This window comes from Chiloscyllium plagiosum, chromosome 1, assembly GCF_004010195.1.
Source record: "Chiloscyllium plagiosum isolate BGI_BamShark_2017 chromosome 1, ASM401019v2, whole genome shotgun sequence".
Lineage (NCBI taxonomy): Eukaryota > Metazoa > Chordata > Chondrichthyes > Orectolobiformes > Hemiscylliidae > Chiloscyllium > Chiloscyllium plagiosum.
Genome location: NC_057710.1, coordinates 43,606,098 through 43,622,157, shown reverse-complemented (window position 1 = coordinate 43,622,157; position 16,060 = coordinate 43,606,098). Strand labels below are relative to the sequence as shown.

Below are 16,060 nucleotides of genomic sequence, written 5' to 3'. Positions count from 1 at the left end.
TATCTGAATTAAACTCCATCTGCCACTTCTCAGCCCATTGGCCCATCTGGTCCAGATCCTGTTGTAATCTGAGGTAACCCTCTTCGCTGTCCACTACACCTCCAATTTTGGTGTCATCTGCAAACTTGCTAATTGTACCTCTCATGCTCGCATCCAAATCATTTATGTAAATGACAAAAAGTAGAGGACCCAGTACCGATCCTTGTGCCACTCCACTGGTCACAGGCCTCCAGTCTGAAAAACAACCCTCCACCACCCTCTGTCTTCTACCTTTGAGCCAGTTCTGCATTCAAATGGCTAATTCTCCCTGTATTCCATGAGATCTTACCTTGCTAATCAGTCTCCCATGGGGAACCTTGTTGAACGCCTTACTGAAGTCCATATAGATCACATCGACTGCTCTGCGGCTCATCAATCTTCTTTGTTACTTCTTCAAGAAACTCAAATCAAGTTTGTGAGACATGATTTCCCACGCACAAAGCCATGTTGACTATCCTGAATCAGTCTTTGCCTTTCCAAATACATGTACATCCTGTCCCTCAGGATTCCCTCCAACAACTTGCTCACCACCGAGGTCAGGCTCACCGGTCAGTAGTTGCCTGGCTTGTCTTTACCGCCCTTCTTAAACAGTGGCACCACGTTTGCCAACCTCCAGTCTTCCGGCACCTCACCTGTGACTATCGATGATACAAATATCTCAGGAAGAGGCCCAGCAATCACTTCGCGAGCTTCCCACAGAGTTCTCGGGTACATCTAATCAGGTCCTGGGGATGTATCCACTTTTAACTGTTTCAAGACATCCAGCAGTTCCTCCTCTGTAATTTGGACATTTTGCAAGATGTCACCATCTAAATCCCTGCAGTCTATATCCTCCATATCCTTTTCCACAGTAAATACAGATGCAAAATATTCATTTAGTATCTCCCCCATTTTCTGTGGCTCCACACAAAGGCCACCTCGCTGATCTTTGAGGGCCCCTATTCTCTCCCTAGTTACCCTTTTGTCCTTAATATATTTGTAAAAACCCTTTGGATTCTCCTTAATTCTATTTGCCAAAACTATCTCATGTCCGCGTTTTGGCCTCCTGGTTTCCCTCTTAAGTATACTCCTACTTTCTTTGTACACTTCTAAGGATTCACTTGATCTATCCTGTCTACCTGACATATGCTTCCTTATTTTTCTTATCCAAACCCTCAATTTCTTTAGTCATCCAGCATTCCCTATACCTACCAGCCTTCCCTGTCGCTGGCCCCAAAGTGCTCCCCCACTGACACCTCAGTCACCTGCCCTGCCTTATTTCTCTAGAGTAGGTCAAGTTTTGCACCTTCTCTCGTAGGTACATCCACATACTGAATCAGAAAATTGTCTTTGCTGAAATTATCTTTCTAAATAACGAATACAGAACAGGTATCTAAGATATCAGGATTGTCACCTCTCTCTGTCCAACTCCGAGTTTGAGATAAATTTTTTTAATGTTGTGCGAAGGATAAAGTCCTGGCCATCTCTAAATGCTTACATAGATAAGGAAGAGCATGGGATGCCATCTGACCAATTTAGGAAAGTCAACATAGAAGCCTGACCCAGCTGACCCTGTATTTCCACAGACTGTTTATAATGCTTGTTTGTTTCGAATTGGCCTTTCCAATGAGGGAAAACCATTTCTGTTGCAGCAGTTTTATAAGAATTTATGCAATACAAAAAATACTATTTTATTGAGGGCACCAATTTCTTACACAGGTAAAAAGTAGCATGCAAATTATCTGTCATTAAATCCTAAGCTACTGATTGCCTTTCAAAATCTGCCACTGCTGTTAATCCGTCTAGCTGGCTTGTGGAGCTAGATATATTGTAGCTCTGTGTTGAGTTGTGAATGCATGGAATGCGTTGCCAGCTGTGGTGGTGGAAGCAGAGTCATTGGGGACATTTAAGCGACTGCTGGACATGCACATGGAAAGCAGTGAGTTGAGGGGTGCGTAGGTTAAGTTACTATATTTTACATTTGGATTAAATCTCGGCACAACATCGTGGGCCAAAGGGCCTGTTCTGTGCTGTACTTTTCTATGTTCTATGTTGTATTGACCATTGGAGTTTACATTGCCAGTTTATTTGCTCATTCTAAAAAAAAGGGCTAATGCATGAGCCAGATGAAAAATGACAAAGATTTAGGTGACAAACTCCAATTCTATTTAAGATGAGAGTGTGCATCTGACCCACGTAGTTCCTTTCTGCTCTCCCCACCTCCACCTCAATCTGAGTGAATCATATAATGAGGAACAATTACAAGAATAGTAATTACAAGAATAATACTCAGACTAGTTGGAGTGATTAGTTTCAACCAATTTAAAGGTAAACTAGATCTGTAGATGAGGGAGAAAGTGTTGAAAGGATATATCGATAAAGTTGTGGAACTAAATAGAACGGACCCTAGTGGAGCATGAACGGTGGCTGTAAATTCTCTGTAAACAAATTTTTTACCACTAGGTGGCACTGCAGAACTGCCTCATTTCCCCTGCAGAATTGCTCAGCTTCCACCTGAACATAGTCAGTTTATCTGGAGAATCAGTCAGCTCAGTTGCTGGATTACAGATTGCAGAGTGATGCCAACACCAGTTGAGGTTACCATGAAGGGCTCTCCTTCTCAACCTGTGCTTTCTTGCAACCATTTCAAGCCACCATTTCTCTGTAATGAGAGAGCAACCCTATGACCCAGTAGAATTATGGCATCTTATTCTGTTTTCTACCTGTTGCATCTTTCAGAACTTTAAGTTAGCATTTCTCTCTTTGTTTTAAGTTTTAGTAAATGCTCATTGCAAGTTTTAACTGTCCTCATCTCATTTTCTGATACCTCATAGGCCTGTTGTCCTACTCCTTTAATCTGGTTGATCTCATACTCAGCATAAGGAAACGTGATTGTGGTTGTTGGAGGTTAGTCATCTCTGCCTCAGGATATGAGATGTATTTCTTGGGCAGTCCCATAGGCTCTGGTGGCTTCAGTTATTACATCAATGATACTTTCTGTTATTTGCAGCAGAGAAGTCCCTTGATCCCAGGATGATGTCAATTGAGAATAAGATATAAAAGCAGAATTAGGGAATTCAGCCCATTGAGAGTCTGCTCCATTATTCAATCATGGCTGATATATTTTTCAAGCCCAATCCCCTGCTCTCTTGCTGTAACTTTTGATCTCCTTCTTAATCAAGAACCTATCTGTCTTAGTCTTAAATACTTCAACTACTTGGCCTTCACAACCTTCTGCAGCAACGAGTCCCACAGATTTGATGCTCTGACTGAAGAAATTCCTCCTTACTTCAGATCTAAAGATTCATCACTTCGTTCTGAGGCTGTGTCAATGTCAATGCTACATTTCATTTTATGGAGAGCTTCAGACTGCATTAGCAGCATTTTCTTTGTATTTCCTTGAAACATTTTCTACAAGCAACCTGACAAGGAGATGCTTTTTAACCATCCAGACATGGGCAAGTGACAGATTAGTGCAGTTATTGCAAAAAATCTGGAATTACAAATCTAATGATGAACATAAGACCATTGCCAAATATCAGAAAATAGATCTGGTAAACTAATGTTCTTCAGTGAAGGAAATCTGCTCCCTTACCTGATCTGGCCTACATATTACTCAACATGTGGTTGCCTCTAATTGGCCCCTGACTAGCCACTCAGTTAGGTAAAAACAATGAACTACTGAACTGCTGTGCTTTTCCAGCACCACTCTACTCCAGAATCTGGTTTTCAGCATCTGTAGTCATTGTTTTACCTAGTTGATTTTAATCCTACTGCGAATCCTCTTGCAAAGATGCCTGCCTTGAAGAAGGTTCCTCCTTTCTCTACAAGAATCTCAGGGAGTCCCTCTCCCACTGCAACTCCCAGGTCATTTCCTCTGCCCTGAAGCACTTCAAACATGTCCTGAAACAGACTCACTACCACAGCCACATTTGCTTCCTCAGTGCCTGCCTCCGTAACCAACTCATCCTACACAGACTTCGGACCACCTTTAAACTAGCAGAGTTCGGATCGAACAGGACAAACAGTATAGACTACAGATTCAAAAACACCAGCAACGGTTCTCCTTCAAGATCCTCCGCTCCACGCTCGCAGCAATGCGCCGGCACCTAACCTCCCTACAGTCTGCCCTGCTTCAGCTGAGGGCCACACTCTCTCAGAATTGCAAAGGACCCCTCCTTTACTATATTCTCAGGAGAATTCATACTCTCAACGAACAGTATTTCAACACCATCTCAAACATCAAAAACTATAAGTACTTTTATCTTAACTATAAGTATAACTTTTTAATTTGATAAGTATTTTATCTTATCAAAAACTATAAGTATAACTTTTATCTACCTACCTTCATAACCAGCGCTCCTCAAACATTCCAGTAGATTCCCCCGGCCTCTGGAACTGCTCGGACGCCATTAGCCATGAGGCTGGTGCAGCCACCACCCCCACGCTGATTGATGACGTCACTTCCGCCCCCATCATAGCCGCTTCCACAGCCACTTCCGCCCCTCACAATTCCTCATGTACCACACGTGACATCACTTCCGCCCCTTACATCATCGCTGATGTCGCATGCTCAGTGACTTCCGCCCCCCCCCTCCCACAGCCGTGTTTGCCACCATTTCCACCCCCACCAACGCCACTAACCTGCATTCTGCTGACATGCCCCCGCAGATCCCACTGTCACCATCCCCGCCCCTCAGAACCCTGAGGGGAACACCACCCCTGCTCATGACTCCACCCCCATTCCCCCTAACATCACACCCACTCCAGTTACAGGCTCCACTCCCACTCCCAGCTCCACACCCACACTCTGGTTTTTACAGCACTGACATGTCTGCAATCGGTGAAGGAAGTTGTGCCCAGGTCACTTAACTAGGAGGACTGTTTGAGTCCATGCATCTGCTCAGCCTCAGGTGGAAGACATACCCCTGAGCTCTGTGTTAAAAAAATGATAAATCTGCACAGACAGACATAGGAACATCAGTGAACTGAAGTGAAATGCATTGAAGTCTTTCCACATTTTACTATTATGGTGGCTGCAGCTTGCAAGTGCCTGACTGCCCAATTCCTGCTTTTGAGACACAGATCCAGCAGAGCATTTAGTGGCTCCTGGATATTTGCCTGGTCAGTCACGTTTAGTCAATGACAAGGGAAGAAAGTCACGGGGCATTGATCTCATTCCACATCCCTTCTTCTCAAGGACACAGAATGGGGCCAACAGACACAAGAAGGAGGAACATTGGACATGTACCTCAGCAGATTTTTCTCAAGACTCTTCAATGATGCCCTGCCTTCATCCCTCTTCTACTTGTGATCCCAAGGCTTACAACAAGTCAAGCTGAGGGATGGAAGAGACTCCTAAACGTTTGAAAGCTGCTCGGGGATGCCTGCCCAAATCTTCAGAATACCTGGGCTGTAATAACATGTAGCAAGCTCCTCCAACACAGCTGCTGAAGTTGGGCCTTCACCTGTTTGTATTGGGAGGGAGAAGAAGAAAAGATATTTCTGAGATATTTTTGTGTTAGAGGTGTTCAAGCATTGTATCAAGTCAACATTATTGTCAATAATTATTCATTTTTACTGTTACATTATCTGTTGTAATCTTATTGTCACAATAATACCAGGTTCATGAGTGGAAATGGGCTCACCAAGATCACGAGGGGACAGGATAGAGTAAATAGGGAGAAGGTAAAAACAATGACTGCAGATGCTGGAAACCAGATTCTGGATTAGTGGTGCTGGAAGAGCACAGCAGTTCAGGCAGCATCCAAGGAGCTTCGAAATCGACATTTCGGGCAAAAGCCCAGAAGCTTTACCCGCTTGTAAAAAAAACTGAATGAGAGGGTGAAGTGGAATGAAGTGCAACTGAAGCAAGGGTGATGCGATTTAATTTTATCAACAGCGAATAGTTAGTGTATGGAAAGTACTCTATGAAATGTAGTGAAGGCAGGCTCAATTGAGGCATTCAAGAGACTTTGGATGATTATTTGAAATGGAGTTTCGGGTAAAGGCAAGAACTTGGCATTAGGTAGTAGGCCCAGGCACCATGTTCCTAATGACTACCTTCTCCGCTGAGAAGTGAAACAATGTGGAGCATTTTCCACCTACAAATGGATTTGCTGTATTACGATCGCCAAGCTTTGATACCTTTCTCTTTCATAATCAATAAGCCGCTGACTGTAGTTATCCTCATCTGTCAGGGAATCATAAATTGCAGTTTGCTGCCAAGGTGCTACAAAAGAACCTCAGGGACTGAGATTAAAAGCAACTTTTATGGAGGAACCAAGACCTGAGATATCAAAATGTTGCATCCTTCATACCGACCCTATGGGAAAGATGGCAGAGTTTGCGATGCATTCCCGCATTTCAGGAAGGAAAGTTTTATCCTTTGTCTGTACTTTGCAAAGTAACAGTGTAACATTTAAGACTGTGAGATGACAAATCGGTTAATGGTAAGGTCCTGGGGAGTGTCACTAAACAAAGAGACCTTGGAGTTCAGGTTCATAGTTCCTTGAAATAGATAGGACAGTGAAAAAGGTATTTGGTATGCTTTCTTTTATTAGTCAGTCCATTGAGTAAAGGGAGGTCATGTAGGACATTGGTTAGGCCACTTTTGGAATACTGTGCGCAGTTCTGGTGTTGAAAGGGTTCAGAAAGGATTTATAACGATGTTGTCAGGGTTGGAGGATTTGAGTCATACAGAGAGGCTGAATAGGCTGGGGGGGTAATTTCCCTGGAGCGTCGGAGGCTGAGGGATCCTTTGTAGAGATTTATAAAATCATAAGAGGCATGGATAGGGTGAAAGACAAGGTCTTTTCCTTGGGGTGGGGGAGTCCGGAACCAGAGGACACAGGTTTAAGATGAGAGGGGAAAGATTTAAAAGAGACTTATGGGGCAACTTTTTCAAGCAAAGGATAGTGAGTGTATTCACCAACACCTTCCACCCCGACCTCAAATTCATCTGGACAGTCTCAGATTCCTCCCTCCCCTTCCTCGACCTTTCTATTTCTATCTCAGGCGACCGAATCAACATTTTATGGGGCAACTTTTTCAAGCAAAGGATAGTGAGTGTATGGAATGAGCTGCCAGAGTAAGTGTTGGAGGCTGATACAATTACAACATTTAAAAGGCATCTGGATAGGTATATGAATTGGAGGGGTTTGGAGACATATGGACCAAGTGCTGGCAAATGGGACTAGATTAATTTAGGATATCTGGTCAGCATGGACAAGTTGGACTGAAACGTCTATTTCCATGCTGTATATCTCTATGACTCTAATGGGCAAATCAGCAGGGTGGCATAAATGTGACAAATGGCTCAGGACATTCTGAGTTATCTTTAGCTCTGCTCTTCAGTCATTTTCCTTGAAGTCTGTGAGTATGATTTCAGAACTGCCAGAACTCTTGTCCTGATGCCTCTCCCTTTGAATGCTGTATGGCAGTCAATGACAGTTGTTGTTTGTGGTGGAGTTGGAAAAGATGGTCTCTGTGCTTTCTTCTACATTTTTCTCTCTAACAAAAGTTTTCCATCATTCTATGAATTCCTTGTCTGTATCAAAAGTCATGTCTCAGCCGTGTTATGAAGAGTGCCATGTTCCATTGAGGCTTGTTGACCTCAGATTATAAGGTGGCAATCAGTAAAGCACTCTTCATGATTACTTCATCAGTACAATTTAGAATTAGATGCTCTGACACATGTTGATTTCCAGACTAATTCTGAATTGAAGGCAGATGAATGTTTAATCAGAGTACCCATGAGTTTTTACTCTTTATCATGGAATGTGAACATCACTGGCAAGGGCAACATTTATTGTCCCTAAATGACCTTAAGGTAGTGTGGCTTGCTTTATTACTTCAGCATGTTATTGACTGGCATTCCTGTTATGGTACTTTACAAACGTGCTTTTTTTCTTTAAATATTACAAATTTAGCAAGATTTTGCAGTTAAAACCACTTATTTACATTGTTGCTCTGTTTTCTGGCTCCTTTTAATGTCTTAATTTTGCCTACTAAAATGAGAAGATCAGTAATTGTAATGTTAATGCCAGATGCCTTTTTTTAACAAAATCTGTGTAATCTACATACATTAGGAGATTTTTCACGCTGAGGGAAATTATGTATTTAGAAATACTGATGATTCAAAGAATATTGGGCGGCATGGTTAGCACTGCTGCCTCACAGCGCCAGAGACCCGGGTTCAATTCCCGCCTCAGGCAACTGTCTGTTTGCACATTCTCCCCGTGTCTGTGTGGGTTTCCTCCGGGTGCTCCGGTTTTTTCCCGCAGTCCAAAAATGTGCAGGTTAGGTGAATTGGCCATGCTAAATTGCCTCTAGTGTTAGGTGAAGGGGTAAATGTAGGGGAATGGGTCTGGGTGGGTTGCTCTTCAGAGGATTGGTGTGGACTTGCTGGGCTGAAGAGCCTGTTTCCACACTGTAAGTAATCTAATCTAATATTACTTTATTTGACCACTGTCTATTTGTGATTCTAATAATCTTTCTCGATTAGCCAAAGCCAAAGCATGGGTGGTACATTGGAAAGGTTTGTGATATTTGGATTCCAGACTTGTTACACTGATGTAATTTGAGTTTCCCGTCTCTTGTTACAAGAAACTGGACGGACGATCTGGCACATGCCAGATCACCAAGAGAGATGGGAGAGTACAATTTTGTCAGTTAAGAAACATTTGGGCTTGTACATGGATGGCTTTGTGAAATGAAGCAGTTTCGATAAGTGAGCTTAAGATTAAGGAACCCTTAGGAAGCAGTGATCTGCAGTTGGAGAGGGAGAAGAGATAACATTCTTACAATTGAATAAAGGCAACTACAGAAGCATGAGGCAGGAGAGGGGAGAATTGACTGGGAGAGGAGCCTAGTAGAAAAGACAGTGGAACAGCAATGTCAGAGGTTTTTCAGAGTAATTCAGGAGACACAACAGAGATTCATCCTGAGGAAAAAGAAGCATGGTACGGGGAGGATGAGGCAACCATGGCTGACCACGCATGTCAGGGTTAGTACAAAAGCAAAAAGAGAAAGCATATAATGTGGCGAAAGGCTGTGGGAAATCAGAGGATTGGGAAGCTGACAAAGACAAACTGAGGGCAACAAAAAATAAATAAGGAGGGAAAAGATTAAATATGAGGTTAAATTAGCCAGTAATATAAAGGAAGACTGCAAGAGTTTCTTTAGATATAAAAAGGGCAAAAGCAAGGTAAATGTAGACATTGGGCCGCTGGAAAATGACACTGGAGAGATAGTAGTGAGGAGCAAGGAGATGGCTAAGGAACTGAATAATTATTTTGCGTAAGTCTTCATGGAGGAAGACACAATATCAAAAATTCAAGAGAATGAGGAGGCAGAGCTCAGTATGATGGCCATCACCAAGGACAAGGTGCTAGAAAAACTGAATGGCCTGAAGGTGGATGAATCACCTGGACCAGATGGACTACACCTCAGAGTTCTAAGGGAGATAGCTGACGAGATAGTGAAGGCATTAGTGGTGATCTTTCAGGAATTGTTTGAATCAGGGAGTAGACAAAGATGGAAAATTACAGACTGATTAATCTAACCTTGGTCATGTGTAAGATCCTGGAATCCATTGTGAAGGATGAGATTTCTGACTACTTGGAAGAGTATGGTAAAATAGGGCAAAGTCAGCATGGCTTCATCAAGGGGAGGTCTTGCTTGACAAATCTGCTAGAATTCTTTGAGGAAGTAATGAGCAGGTTAGACCAAGGAGAACCAACAGATATTATTAACTTGGTCTTCAAGAAGGCCTTTGACAACGTACCACACACGAGACTACTGAGTAAGTTAAGGGCCCATGGTGTTAGAGGCAAGGTGCTAGCATGGATAGAAGGTGGCTGTCTGACAGAAAGCAGAGAGTGGGGATAAAAGGGTCCTTCTCAGGATGGCAGCCAGTGACAAGTGGTGTTCAGCAAGGCTCAGTGTTGGGACCTCAAGTTTTCATTTTCTACATTAACAATCTAGATGAAGGAACTGAGGGCATTCTGACTAAGTTTGCAGATGATACAAAGATAAGTAGAGGGACAGGTAGCATTGAGCAGGTGGTGAGGCTGCAGAAGGATTTGGACAGATTAGGTTGCGGGCAAAGAAGTGGCAGATGCGCTACATTGTTGGAAAGTGTGAGGTCATATACTTTGGTGTGAAGAACAGAGGCATGACTATTTTCTAAATGGGAAGAAAATTCAGAATCTGAAGTGCAAAGAGATTTTGGAGTTCTAGTCCAGGATTCCCTCAAGATAAACTTACAGATTGAGTCAGTTGTTAGGAAGGCAAATGCAATGATGTATTTATTTTGAGAGGACTTGGATATAAAAGCAGGAATGTACTCTTATCTTATTATCTTATTAACCAAGGCTGACCTAATATTCCTTCTCTGTGATGCACCTTGAGATGCTAAACAGTGCAGTCTTTGCAATAAAATCCAAATATTAAAAACAACATTTACTTTTAATAAGGCTCTAGTCAGACCACATTTGGAGTACTGTGCGCAGTTTTGGGCCCCATATTTCAAGAAGTGTGTTCAGAGGAGGTTCATGAGAATGATCCCAGGATTGAAAATCTTAACACGTGAGGAATGTTTGAAGACTCTGGGTTTATACTCAATTGAGTTTAGAAGAATGAGGGGGGATCCTATTGAAAGGTACAGAATACTGATTGACCTAGACAGAGGAAGTTGGGAAGATGTTTCCGTTAGTAAACAGTTTAGAGCCTGAGGGCACAGCCTTAGAATAAAGGGAAGACCTTTTAGAATGGAGATAAGGAGGAACTTCTTCAGCCAGAGAGTGGTGAATCTATGGAATTCATTGCCACAGCAGGCTCTGGAGGCCAGGTCATTGAGTATATTTAAGACTGAGATAGATAAGTTACTGAGTATTAAGGGTCACAGGGAGAAGACAGAATGGGGTTGAGAATCTCATCAGCCATGATTGAATGGCTAAGCAGACTCGATGGGCTGAATGGCTTAATTTCTGCTCCTGTGTCCAATGGTCTTATGGTTAGCTGTGGAGGGTTATGGACCAAACACAGGCAAATGGGACTAGATTAATTGTGAAAACTGGACAACATGGACAAGTTTGGCTGAAGGGTCTGTTTCTGTGCTGTAAACCTCTGACTGTATGGCTGATTGCCCTACTTCTGTTCTTATATCTTATGATCTTGTTAATGTAGATACTAGCTTTTTGTGATTCACGGATGAGGATTCCCAAATCTCTTCAATGTCCTCATACTTCTTACTGACACGTATCTCACTCCCTGCTGCATCATTGTCAACCATGCTATCAGCCATCAGAGCTCTGATTTCTGAATTTTCTTGCTTAAACCTCTCCACCTCCTCTCTCTGCCCTTTAAGGCTCTGTCTGAAACTTATCTTATTAACGAAGGCTGACCTAATATTCCTTCTCTGTGATGCATCTTGAGATGCTATACAGTGCAGTCTTTGCTATAAAATCCAAATATTAAAAACAACATTTACTTTTAATAAATATTTATGATCTGGAGATTGTAAAACCCAATTTGTCATATGCAAAAATAAGTTTATTTATGTAGTCAAGTTATAAATGCCCTCTTTATTTAGACCCTCATCCTATCCCCGGACAACAATCCCATTCAGACTTATTTTGCTCTTCCTTGATCAGTTAGCTTCTTTTCTATTTTCTTTACAGCCTTGGACACTCTATTTCAGTACTTCCTAAGCTATTTTCATCATGTCTCCAATGCAAGGCTTGTTGTGACCTATCTGAAGGGGTGCTGGGAGGTGAGTGGAGGGATGATAAGGAGATCCATGAGAGTAGAGAGCTGCATGTTAGAGTGGAAGTGCAGCTGTTATAACTGAAGTCAGTGTTCCATGACAACCATGCTGTGTACCTAAAATTCTGGACCTAGGTACCTTTGTACCTGAGATGGCACTGTATGTGGTGACTTTTAAACTTTTCACTGTATTCATCTGAGTACATGTGACAAGAAAGCCAATTCAATTCAAACTTTCAGAAGTCCTGGCAACTCCATTGTGTTAAGTCAAGGTGGCCCAAAGCTCTCAAACCAGATACTCTTTCAGTTTCTTTAAATTTCCTAGAATTGAAAGCGATACCGTGATTGATGTCAATTTTTTTTTAAATTAACCTGTTTTTCTAATTAATTGATATCAGATTTGAATGGCTCAGTATGCACAAGATGAAACAGATGTGGGCTGGATTGAAAGAACTTGCAGACTTCATTTGTTAAATCAATCATAACTTGACATCACTACTATAATTAAACTGAGAGTACTGAACAAAGTTTGTGAGAAGATTTGTAGCTCGGGTGCTCGTTGTTGTGGTTCTGTTCGCCGAGCTGGGAATTTGTGTTGCAGACGTTTCGTTCCCTGTCTAGGTGACATCCTCAGTGCTTGGGAGCCTGCCGGAGGAAACATCACAGAAGCGCTTCACAGGAGGCTCCCAAGCACTAAGGATGTCACCTAGACAGGGGATGAAACGTCTGCAACACAAATTCCCTGCTGAGAGTACTGAAGGCTGGCACTGTTGGAACAATGCTCAAAGCTCTATTTGGCAAGGTATGGTAACTGCAGATCTCCCTAATTAATTACTGAAAGGTCAAAATTATGACTCCAGTAAAGGCAAGTTAACAACGACAATGTTCTGAAGTTTTCTCATCAATTAATGTGTTTTCTTGTCATGAAAATTGGCAGACCTCAACAAATTTGATGTTAACTTTAATGTAGTAATGTCCAGTATCTCAGATGTGTAATCTGAATTGCAACAGTATATTTCCATGGTTTCAACTGTTTCAATTAATATGTTAATAAGGATGCAATTTAGGGAGTGATGGTTTATGTAAAAAGTACAATTAGTTGTATAATTTGAACACTTCAACATGAATGTTGGTAGCAGACAAAACTAAATGCCGGCAATGTCACATCATACTAATGTTTTATAAACAATTTTCATGAATATTCCCAAGAACTGACTCATCTGTCTGTGCTTAATTATATTCATTAAAAATATTAACTGCTCAGTTCCAAAGGTATCAATTTATTCATAAGCAATGAATTAATGAACTTTCTATGCTTGGTCGAAGGATCAGCATTAGAAATGAAATCCCTTTAAAGGTAAACCAAACACCTGCTGAGTCAACAGAGAACACTTGATGCTCAGTGGCCTTCCAAGCCAGGAGGCAAATGTTCAAGTGCCACCTGCTCCAAGGTTTATCATTACATCTCTGAAGAGGTTAGTTCGAAAATACCCTATTTTATAAACTTTCAAACTCAATAACAGTGGGGCGAGAAGGTGTTGACAATGAAGCAGCATCCATTTCACATTCCGAGCAGTCTTGCAATTTGGAGCCAGAGGGGCAGGACACTTCAGGAAATTGAGACTGGTACACATACTAATTGAGAAGAACATGAAAAGGCTATCTCATGAGAATAATTTGCCCAAAGTATTTCCTAACAATCTGAGTCAGATGACTGGAGGATGGCCATGATAGGCAAAGTTGCTGAAAATATATAAATTAGCTGAATTTCTGGGATGAGGTACAAGGAGTAAAAATCATGGATTGACAATGCGGCAAGAAAATTGGCAGCTGGAAAAGTCAGCATTGGTACTGGCTTGGAGAATACATTTAGGTGGAAAAGGTCATATACAGTAGAGAGGATTTTTAGCAGGCAATCTGATAGGAGAAATCCAGAAAGATCTCAACATGGGAAAAGATGTTGATGCTGAACAAAATGACCAGGTAGCATTTGTAATGTAGAGCTTTCTTGGACAATGGACAGAGGTCCTACGATTGTCAGGTGTTTGAGGCTACTAGTAGATTGGAAGGTAGGTTGATGAAGAAGGCTAAACAAAGACATTTACAGATCTGGAAGAATTTCAAATATATTTTGAAATTGACAATGGAGAGCTGTCTGCTTTGTCACACAGTTAGATTTGTACAGAAAGGTTCCAGTGGATGGGATCCATAAGACCGAGGCTAGGTTTTTAGCTAGATGTTTTAATGCATATTTGGAGGTAAGAGAGTTTAGGGTAAACCCCTACAGATTGAAAGGTGATTTTGAAACTCTTTTTAGCTATTTTAACAACTTTTTCTTGGAGGTGTAACTCTAAAAATATCAAACAGTGTTCCTCAGATTAGTCTACTCGTGTCAAACGTATTCATACAACCCCCAAAGAAAGCACCAGGAAGAGAGAGGAAGTTCTGATGATTGCGTATGTATGTTTATGGCCTAAATGGCACTTCTCAGGTACTTTTCAGTAAAGATAGCTTTGATTTCATGTCCTTGGGGCATTGTGAGAAGGGCTACTAGAATTGCAATGTTAACTCTGTTGTCTCTTCACAGCTCCTGCCAGATCTGCTGAGTTTCTCCAGCAATTTCTGCTTTTGTTTGTTTCTTAAGGGCATTAGCTTGGGTTCCAGAATACCGGTCCACTGACCTTCCCATTATACTGCCAGCTCATCATTAGGTTAGATTCTGAACACACTTCAAAAACTCTTTCTTCATCCACCATCATATGTCCTTTATATGGTTACAAGCCCAGTCTATAGTAAATACTTAAAGTCACACATTATAACTACTCCGTATTATAATTTCTGCACCTTTCTATAATTTCCTTGCAAATATTTTCCTCTGTGTTGACTACTAGTTGATGACCTGTGAAATTCATTGAGGGGTGGAAAAAGTTAAAAATCACACAACACCAGGTTATAGTCCAACAGATTTATTTGGAAGCGCTAGCTTTCAAGGCGCTGCCTCTTCATCAGGTGTTTGTGCACAAGTAACTATTGAAGAAGCAGCGTGTCAAAACCTGTTGGACTATAACATGGTGTTGTGTGATTTTTAACTTTGTCCACCCCAGTACAACACCAGCACCTCCAAGTCATTGAGGAGTGTAATTGTACTCAACATTTTTTACTTGTAGCGAAATATCTTTTGTCCATGACCCAACTAAGATATCGTCCTCCGTGCAGCACTACAATATCTCTTTAATCAATGCCTCACCCTCCTCCTTTCTTCCAGGTTTTTCTTGATCATGTTGTATCTCAAAATATTTAGTATCTTCCATTTTTTAAACCAGGTCTCTCTTTCCATCCAAACTGGAGCTCAGTGACCTTATTTGCTAGTCTATCCTTTCACATTCATTGACTGTCAATCTAATTTAGATTTTATTACATTCCCCTTTTACTTTGAACCTGCTTAATGCCTCACTATTTCTTATTTGGTGCTATTTTTGTCTTCTAATTTGCGGTGCACTTTATTTTTCCTCCTTTGTGTTGCTGCTTGGCTACTATTTAGGCTATATTAGTTGAACTCTCCCTCACCTCCACTAGCAAACTGCATGACAAGGACATGATATTAACCCAACATTACCCTGTGCAGAAGTAGTTCAAACTGAAGCTGTGCCAGCAATCTGACAAAATTGAATATTTTGCTGCAGCTAAGAAGTGCATCTACTGAAGTTATGTTGCACAGTTTGATAATTTGCTCATTTCATGTTTATAATAGAAGAGCTCCTCAAATAATGATGGGCATTTCAACTGAAATGAGAACAGGTAATGTCCTATCCAAGTTCAATAATTCTGAACTGAGCATAAGCCTGATGGTGGCATTTTGATTTATCAAACGGGGTTGACCTTTGTATTCCAATAAATAGCATAGAACATAGAAGAATACAGCGCAGTACAGGCCCTTTGGCCCTCGATGTTGCGCCAATCCAAGCCCACCTAACCTACACTAGCCCACTATCCTCCATATGCCTATCCAATGCCCGCTTAAATGCCCATAAAGAGGGAGAGTCCACCACTGCTACTGCCAGGGCATTCCATGAACTCACGACTCGCTGAGAAAAGAACTTACCCCTAACATCTGTCCTATACCTACCACCCCTTAATGTAAAGCTATGCCCCCTCGTAACAGCTGACTCCATACGTGGAAAAAGGTTCTCACGGTCAACCCTATCTAAACCCCTAATCATCTTATACACCTCTATCAAGTCACCCCTAAACCTTCTATTCTCCAATGAAAACA

At 41.6% G+C, this 16,060-nt stretch overlaps 1 protein-coding gene across 1 annotated transcript in view; it reads left to right on the top strand.

The window, feature by feature from the left end:
- amacr (alpha-methylacyl-CoA racemase) overlaps window positions 1-16,060 on the top strand; it is a 52,736-nt gene that overhangs the window by 13,499 nt on the left and 23,177 nt on the right. The gene's annotated exons all lie outside the window — the stretch shown is intronic.